This window comes from Lygodium microphyllum, chromosome 14 (assembly GCF_053477565.2).
Source record: "Lygodium microphyllum isolate KBCC chromosome 14, Lygodium_microphyllum_v1.1.10, whole genome shotgun sequence".
NCBI classification, from domain to species: Eukaryota; Viridiplantae; Streptophyta; class Polypodiopsida; order Schizaeales; family Lygodiaceae; genus Lygodium; species Lygodium microphyllum.
The window spans coordinates 84831804-84840892 of NC_141148.1; the positions used below are offsets into that span (position 1 = coordinate 84831804).

General features: G+C 40.4%; 1 pseudogene; it reads left to right on the forward strand.

Annotated features, from left to right (window-relative positions):
* Positions 1–297: 297 nt before the first annotated feature.
* Positions 298–1219, forward strand: LOC148025798 (elongation factor 1-alpha pseudogene; annotated as a pseudogene).
* Positions 1220–9089: the final 7870 nt, after the last annotated feature.

Sequence of the window (9089 nt, forward strand, 5' to 3'; positions counted from 1 at the left end):
GATTCTAGGCACAATCAGACGCTCAGACTACCTCCGCCTGTCCAATTGGATGCTACTTGACCGATTCTAAAAATTGAACCAACTAGAATGGACAATCAGATCACTTTTTTCCTACCACTTTTTTCCTATCCTAGACATTCGCCTTGTTCGATTAGGACAATCGGATATCCTACAATCAAATACCTCAAAAATTGGATTCGGACTCGGCCATCAGCCTGGACAAGCTACTAGACAGGACTAGTCCAAATCAAACACATCACAATCGGATGAATATAGCATACTATTTTCTTTGTTGACTCTAGCACCACCATTGGTCACTTAATCTATAAGATTGGTGGTATCGACAAGGATGTGATTGATAGGTTTGAAAAGGAGGCAATAGAAATGAACAAATGATCTTTCAAATATGCCTGGGTTCTTGACAAACTAAAAGCAAAAAGGGAGCCTGGTATTACTATTGACATTGCTCTATGGAAATTTGAAACCACGAAGTACTATTGTACTGTTATTGATTTATTAGGTCATCTTGATTTCATAGAGAATATGATTACTGGCACTTCACAGTCTGACTATGCAGTTCTAATTATCGACTCTACCATTGGTGGGTTTGAAGCTGGTATCTCCAAGGATGGTCAAACTCATGAGCATACTCTTCTTGCCTTCACACTTGGTGTTAGGTAGATGATATGTTGCTGCAACAAGATGGATGCGACCACTCCTAAATATTCGAAGGTCTGCTATGAGGAAGTCACAAAGGAGGTGTCTACATATTTGAAGAAAGTTGGTTACAATCCTGATAAAATTCCTTTTGTGCCCATTTTTGGCTTCGAGGGAGATAACATGATTGAGAGATCAACTAACTTGGATTGGTACAAGGGTCCTACTCTTCTTGAGGCTCTTGACATGATCCAGGAGCCTAAGAGGCCTTCTAAGAAGCCCCTCTGACTTCCTCTTCAAGATGTGTACAAGATTGGTGGTATTGGAATAGTCCATGTGGGCTGGTGTTGAGATTGGAATATTAAAACCAGGCACGGTTGTAGCTTTTGCACCAATTGTTTAGACAACTAAAGTTGAGATGCATCATGGGGCTCTCGTGGAAGCGCTACCTAGTGATAATGCAGGCTTTAATGTGAAGAATGTTGTTGTGAAGTTTGCTGAGATTGTGACAAAAATTGACAGACCATTTGGTAAAAGAGCTCTTAGAGTATGTAGTGGTTAAGTTTTTGAAGCACATATCCCTAATTGGAAATGTGGAGCTCTCAACTTTAATTTTAGAAAAGATTTTTGTGTATTTAGAAAGCAAGTGATAAATGTGCAAATGACATCACAAGGAGCATCCAAGGTGAATATTGCACCAATAGTCAATGACACTGAAGTAGAGGAATGTGTAAAGGCCCTTCATGGGGTTTTCTTTGAAAAAACTCATGGTTTAGAGGAGGATTTTGGAACGGGATGCTCACTTGATGCAATTGCTCCATGTCCCTCTCAATAACAAACCTTGTACTGGGATCATAATTTTGGATAGAATACTCCTCGAAGGATGGAGTTCACTGTTGTAGTGTTACCATTGTTTGAGAATAGAGAACCTAGATCCTGAGACAAATCAATGCTTATAATCCAGGGTGGCAAAAAAGCTTAAATGTAAGCTATTGTTGAAGAGAAGAAACAACATGTTGCAAAAACCTTAATGTTTTTTAAAGCTAAAAAGCCGTAGCTTTTTTGGTTAAGAAAAGCTCAATGTTTTTTTAAAGCTAAAAAGCCTTAGCTTTTTTGGTTAAGAAAAGCTCAATGTGGGTATGAGTGTTATTGAAAATTCTATATAAGTGAGGCACTAGTGGTGCTCTCAGGGAGAGATATGGACCATCAAAACAAGTGAGAACGGCTTGAGGTTGAGCTTGAATCCACCGCCCTCTTCAAAGACCACCATCAAATTTCAAAGAGAAGGCTTGAGATCGAGCTTTAAGGCCCTCACCTACATCAAAGTTTCCATCATCGCGAGTCGCTATGAAGATTGGCTTATGAGCTTTAAGCTTCTCACCTACTTTTGAAGGTCTTCATCAAGTTCCTTGAAGTGTCTTTGAGTTTGAGCTTGGTGCTCCTCACCTTTCTCAATTCCACCTTCTTCTCTTCTCTCTCAGATTGAGAATTCACCCTTTTCTTTCCCAAAACTGTTGTGGTCAAATCCAAGAGTTTTATGAACCTGTAACTTGCCTATAAGGTTAATCAAGAATTTGTTTTCTCATTCAAAAAAAATCTTCTAGATAAGTTTTATTTTGTTGAATTCTCCCATCTCAAAGAGTCCCTATGGCGAGTGACTTCACGAACCCCTGCGCAAATTCCATGCGACATCTGGTGAACCCATTGTGAAAGCGTTGCTTCTGATCATCAAGATGTGAGACTCTTCAAATAATCCACCCACTTCATCGATGCTTCTTCCTTTTTGACTAATGAGATAAAGACTTTATTGCAAACTCTTTCTTTAGCCATTATGATGCAGAATCAACAGATGTAGTTATCTATGCAGCAACAACAGAAATTACATCAACAACAATTGCATCAACAACGGATGTTGCATCAAGAACAAGAGCATACGCAAGGTGCGACCAAGGTGATTGAGGTTGTGGTTAGTGAGCGTAAATTATTTGATGGATGGAATGTTTCAGCCTACATCAAAGCCTTTGAAAGCCAAATGCGCTTCTTCAGAGTTCTGACCAACTGGAGCAACTATTTCTTACGACTTGTCATGCTTGCTTTGTGGGTTAGAGTGAGAGATTTGTTTGTGCAATACTCTAACTAGAATGTTTTCAAGAAAGTTCTCAAAGATGAATATTTTCTAGAGGATTATGGTATTGCTACATGGAAAACATTTAGAGAGTGGGTCTATGAGCCCAACAAAGGACTTCCTGCTTTTGAGTTGTTGCGAGAGTTTGAAGAGCAATATAACCAGTTGGATGCACTAGAGCAAAGAGCTCTAAACTCAAAAAGTGGAGTAATTCTTGCAGGCGGCTGATCTTGCACTTCAAGATGAGTTGGGAGAGCTTCTTGAAGACCGTACGCAGTCTATAGGATTAAAGACAAATTGGTAGGATGCTATTGATGTGGTCTTTATACTGATAAAGAGGAAAAGATGGAAGGCTCGCTTGCAAAACAATATGCAATCACCATCAGCAATGTCTTCTCCTACCACAACCTCTCCTACTTCTCATGTTGCACCATCCTCTACTTCTCCTATTTCTCATCTTGTGTCTATGTCTATTCTTGCTCAGTTGTCATACCATCTGCAAAATCGACTGTCGAAGATATGGTGGAGGAAATTTCAAAGAACTTAAAAGACCTACAAATTAAGATGACCAGAATGGAGCAGCAACCACTTAGTCCAGCTCCAAGTTCAACCCCAACTTCTTTTACTCTTGCAAATTCTTCTAGGAATGATTGTGTTTGCCATTGCATGTGGTATGGTAGACCAAATCATGAGAGCGGAAGGACTATCAAGATTTTGAAGAGGTGAAAAGGCTGAAGTTGGTAGTCTGGAAGGACAAGATGATATGTTTTGGGGATACAGAGCAACTGATTAAACCAAATTTTGGTAAGGGTGGTATGAAGAAATTGTTGGAGGAGTCTCTTTTGCACTCTTCTTATGTGATGCGAGAGGTGGCAAGAGAAGCTGCTGCCTCTAGCCTTTAGTTGGAGTAGTTAGCCAAAGGACAAATCTCCTTTATGGTCCTATGCACTACATGCAGAGAATAAGGAAAAAGCTTCATCATCCAAACTTTCAACCATAGGTGATGCGATCAAAAAAGGGACTAGATGGGATGATCGAGTTGGTATCTTTTCTATTTATTCTTATATGGAAAAATCTCAAGGATTTGAAGTGCTTGTTGAAGAGAAGCGAAAAAGAGATAATGATCAATCTGAAGGATCGAAGAGGGTGACTCGGAGTCTTCAAGCCCAAAGCAAAGTATGGCTAATGTTCAAAAGCCAAAAGTACAGGAATATCAAAAAGCCCCGAAGACAAAGGATCTGAAGCCAAAAAAGTAACCTAGATTCAAGTTGCTTTCCGACATTGAGATGTCTACGAACTTGAAAAAGGTACTTGAGGATCGGATGGAAAGAGGACTATCTAGTTCATGACACTTTGTATCAACCATCACCGGAATAAGCATTCCTTGAGGGATTCCCCTCTTCCAACAGGAGAGCTATATTTTTGTTAGGTACCATTGTCTTTCAAGACAATAGTGGTACGAGTTAGGGAAAGCTCTCACCTCCTGGCAGCGGTAGTTTTTCCTCATGTGTTTATGGTGTATCTACTGAAAGTACTTTGTGTTTTCAGCATATTTTTGCTATGCCTAGAGCTGCTAGGCAGTATGTGAAAAGAAAAGACAAAGAATTGAAGCTTGTAGGTGTTTTATAGAAAGAAGATAGGGTATACTTATGATGGGCTTTGATGCTCGAATACTATGGAAGAACTTTCAATAATGTTGAAAACTAATAATCAAGAGTTGTCATATGACTTACAGGTTCATTCTCTGGTGATGTATTGTGAAATTTTTGATTTCATGCTTCAAGAAAATTTGGGTGTTGATATTTCTCAGCAAAAATTATTCTTTGCTAAAATATTTTAGCAAAAAGAGTTGGATGTTGTTGTTTATATATAGCAAAATTTGTGTTTACCAAGGTATTTACAAGAAGGGCTGAAATTTACAGGTTGTAGCAAAGAAGCCTCCAGAGTATAGACAAAATATAAGATAGTTGATGAGAAGGTTAGACTAATTATAGGATTGCTACCTTTGGATAGTGATGAGATGATTAGGAGAGCTGCTATGCAACCTCCTTTACGAGATCTTGCAGGTATTGGACATAAGTTTTTAGCTAAGACACTGAAAGACATGAAGATTGGGATTGAAGATTTTCTGCTTCCAGAAGAGGTGAGATGTTTTGAAGAGATGTTGTGCAGACATGGGAGAGATTTTGCTTTTTTTTACATGAGATTAGATGTGTTGATCCTAGAGTTGTGATGCCTATGGTTATTTTAACCATCTTGCATGTCCCTTGGAATCTGTGGCCTATTCCTGTGCCTAGGGCTCACTTACCTAAGTTGGTGGAGCTTTTGAATGAGTGAATCAAGATGGGGATTCTATAGCCATCTTCATCTCCATATTCTAATAGATGGTTCATAGTTCCTAAGAAGAATGTGACACTTAGATTCATACAGGACTTACAGCAGCCAGTGAACAAGGCCACTATCCGAAATATTTGTGCAGGACCTATTGTGGATGAATTTGCAGAGGCTTTTGCTAGACATGCTATATACTCACTTGGTGATCTTTATTCCATATATGATCAGTTCCAGCTTGCCCTTGATAGTAGAGATTTGACTACAATGAAGACACCTTTAGGCCTTGTCCAAATGTGTACGCTTCCGCAAGAAGCTACTAATTCAATTGCTCATATGATGAATGGGATGAACAAGGTCTTAGGAGATTTTATTCCAGAGCTTACGATGCCTTTCATTGATGATCTACCTATTAAAGGATGTTTGGAGAAAGAGAAGGACGAGACTTTAGATGATCATGGATGCAAGTTCTTTGTGGCCACACATATCAAAGATGTTGAGAGGATTCTTTACAAGTTAGAGGAAGTGAATTTGACATTGTCAGGGTTGAAGTTTTGATTGTAGGACATATGTGTGGAAATTATGGCAGGAAGGCTTCTCCTGTGAAGATTGATGCAATAGAGAATATTGTGTAGACTTGTTCTTCTACTTCGGAGGTTTGCAGGTTTCTTGGAGCTTGTGTGTTTTACCTTATTTGGATTCCTCATTTTGCTCATATTGCAGATGATCTCTACCAGCTCTTGAGGAAAGGGTAACATTTTTCTTGGGAGATGAGACATACTAAAGCTATGCAGAAACTGAAGAAAGTATTGAGATCCGCTCCAACTCTTCGAAAAGTAGATTGTGAGTGTGGGAGACCTATTGTTCTTATTGTTGATACTAGTCCTATCGGCATTGGATGTATTTTTTACCAAGATGATGCAGGTGGGAATAGGTATGCTATTCGTTTTGGGGCAAAAGTCCTAAACGAGCGGCAGCACAGGTATCCACAAATTAAGAGGGAGCTCTTGGGAATTGTCATGACTCTCAAGAATGACAAAGAGTACTTCATTGGTGCTGCTATGGTGGTTGATACTCACTGTTTTCCTCTTCTAGGTATGATCATGAGTTATTTTACTCTAGATATTGCCATGCTTAGGTGGATTGGGTATGTAAAATCCATGAATCCTAAGTTCAGGCACATAATAGGTATAGACAACCTAGTAGCCCATATGCTTTCACAAGCAAGGTATGATGATATGGATTTTTCTTGCATTGATGATGTTGATGATGGGGCTGATCTTTCTACCATGCATGATGATCATATTTGTCATGTTTCTACTTTGGAAAGCTTTTATGAGTCTTTGTATATAGGAGAGTATTTACAGATTGGTCGTTATTTGAGTACCAGGTCTAGACAGGATGGGTGGACTGATGCAGAATTCAAGAAGATTAGGAGAAAAGCTTATGGTTTCGTCTTGCAAAATGGGCTACTTTGGAAGCATTCATGAAAGCAAGGAGGACAACCATTGAGAGTTGTATGTGATAGAGCTTCATAGGTATGGATCATGAAAGAGTTTCATGAAAGTCTTTGGGCTGGACATAGAGCTGTTTGGGTGACCTATGAGAAGATTAAAGAGCACTACTGGTGGAGAGGCATGTATAGAGATATCTCGCAGTTTGTTGAGACATGCACTAACTGCCAGTTATTTTCTTCACCGAGGCATAGAGATTAGCTTCATCCTACCTACCCTCTATGTATTCACAACAAGTGGGTTCTTGATTTGATTACTATGCCTGTTGGATTACGGTAGATGAGTTACATTGTTTTGGCACGAGAAGATCTCACAAATAAAGTTGAAGGATGAGCCTTGAGGACAAAGTCTACTTCAATGGTTTGTAAGTTTCTATTGGAGGATGTTATTTGCATGTATGGATGCATTGGAAAAATTACTGAAGATAGAGGTGAATTGGATGCTAATGAGGCTAGGGAGTTTTTCTCTCACCTTGGTATTAAACTCGCTTTGACTTTGGCATATAATCTAGAAAGGCAACAGAAAGAGCGAAAGAGGCCATCCACTGTAACGTGTCCACCTATTCCCTTCAGGACACGTCTTAACAGTCCATCGGAAAGGAGGTCTAGAAAGCTCTGCCCAGCACTCCCATGGAATCTCACATCCTGTGATGATAGAGCAACTGTTACATTAGTTCGGGGAGAATAATGTCGTGTTACATGTAGCTACATGAACCGGATAATAGTATGGTTTTGGATCATGGATCTTCAAGAATCGGTAAGTCATCAAAATATTAGGATATCCTTTCCTTTGGTACCCATTCTTCTCGTAGCATCCCAACACCTTGATCCTGTCGGCAGGGATTACGCGGGTCACTTCCTCGTATACATATAAGTTCAGCTCAACCCTCCGACCTTCAATATGTAAAGTTGAGTTTACATGAGCCTCCACAAAAATGAACAGCTTCACGACTTTCAGGTCCTCCAACCACTTGATCCTCTTAAGGTTGGTTCGAAGGTATGCAAACCGGTGGGCAGCTATGTAGTAGATTCCTGAGTCACCCCCGTCCATCTCCGTTCCACGTACAAAGGTGATGGATTATAAATACGGTCTAGGATGTTCATCATATCGATCCTTTGTCGATATTCTGAGGAGTGCATCGCGGTCATAAACATGACTCGAAACACTAAGAACCTATTCTATGCTTCACAATTCTGCAAGACAGCATCGGAAGTAAGGAAATGTTCTTAACAGCAACATTTGCTTTACTTCTTCTTATTAAGATGTATTACAAAAACAAATCCTTCGTTGGTTCGCTCTGATACCAACTGTAACACGTCCACTTGTTCCCTTCAGGACACGTCTTAGCAGTCCATCAGAAAGGAGGTCTAGAAAGCTCCGCTCGGCACTCCCATGGAATGTTACGGGGATTGCGATCTAGGACTTTCCGTGTCTGCCATGTAGCAGAAGTATTCTGGCCGTTCCCACTTAGAACCGACCTGAATCAGGGTTTCCCCTAATCGTCATTTCCTAAACGGCAACTAGCGTCGAACCCTGAGTAAATTGCTTTACGCAGAAATGCCAGGGCCGAAGCAGATTTATGCTGCACTTGGTTCAAGGAGAATGGAAAACGAGAGGAATGCAAGGCTCGACCTCTCTGCCATAAGGCATAGTCCCATTCCGTTCCCCTAAAACAACATAAACCGAGATTATAATAACATGGACTCTAGGTCAGCACCCTTGCTATTCATTTCCTTTGAGAAGATCCCCTTGCTATCCATTATGATTGAGAAAAGTTCTCGGCCAACCGGACGGACCCATGGCCACATCCACCGCATGTCAAGATTGTGGGAGAGAAGGAAGGAGTCTCACTTGTAGCTTTCTTGCTTGCACAATGGGGGAATACACACAAAGGTGGAGGCTGAAAACAGTTTTCCTCTTCTTAGTTGTGTAAGCCAAAAAGAACTCTCATACAAAGAAATAGAAGAACCATATATATGGGTCTCAAACCAAACTCAACTAACTAAGGTGGCATACTAACTGAGCCACGAACTAGAGTAGATAAGGATAGCTATCATGTAGCTATTATTCATGGGCGGTGTACCAACCGCATCTGCAACAACTGACACGTCGGTGACATAAATTCACAACGGTCACCCTGGCATATCACGAGTGGAGCTCGATATCTCAACACTCCCCCTCGAGCTCAATCCCAATTCCTGCACACCAAGCAGGTCTCTGAACTTGTACAGCTTCTCTGCGCCCAATGCCTTTGTGAATATGTCAGCTACCTGATCCTCTGTGCTGACATAAACTACATCAATAAGACCTAGTAAAATCCTCTCCCGCACATAGTGATAATGCACCTCAATGTGCTTTGTTCTAGCATGATAGACCGGTTTATTTGCCAAGTGTATACTACTCATGTTGTCACAATAAATGACAACTGGCCCATCTGTAGGCTGATGCATATCATAAAGTAG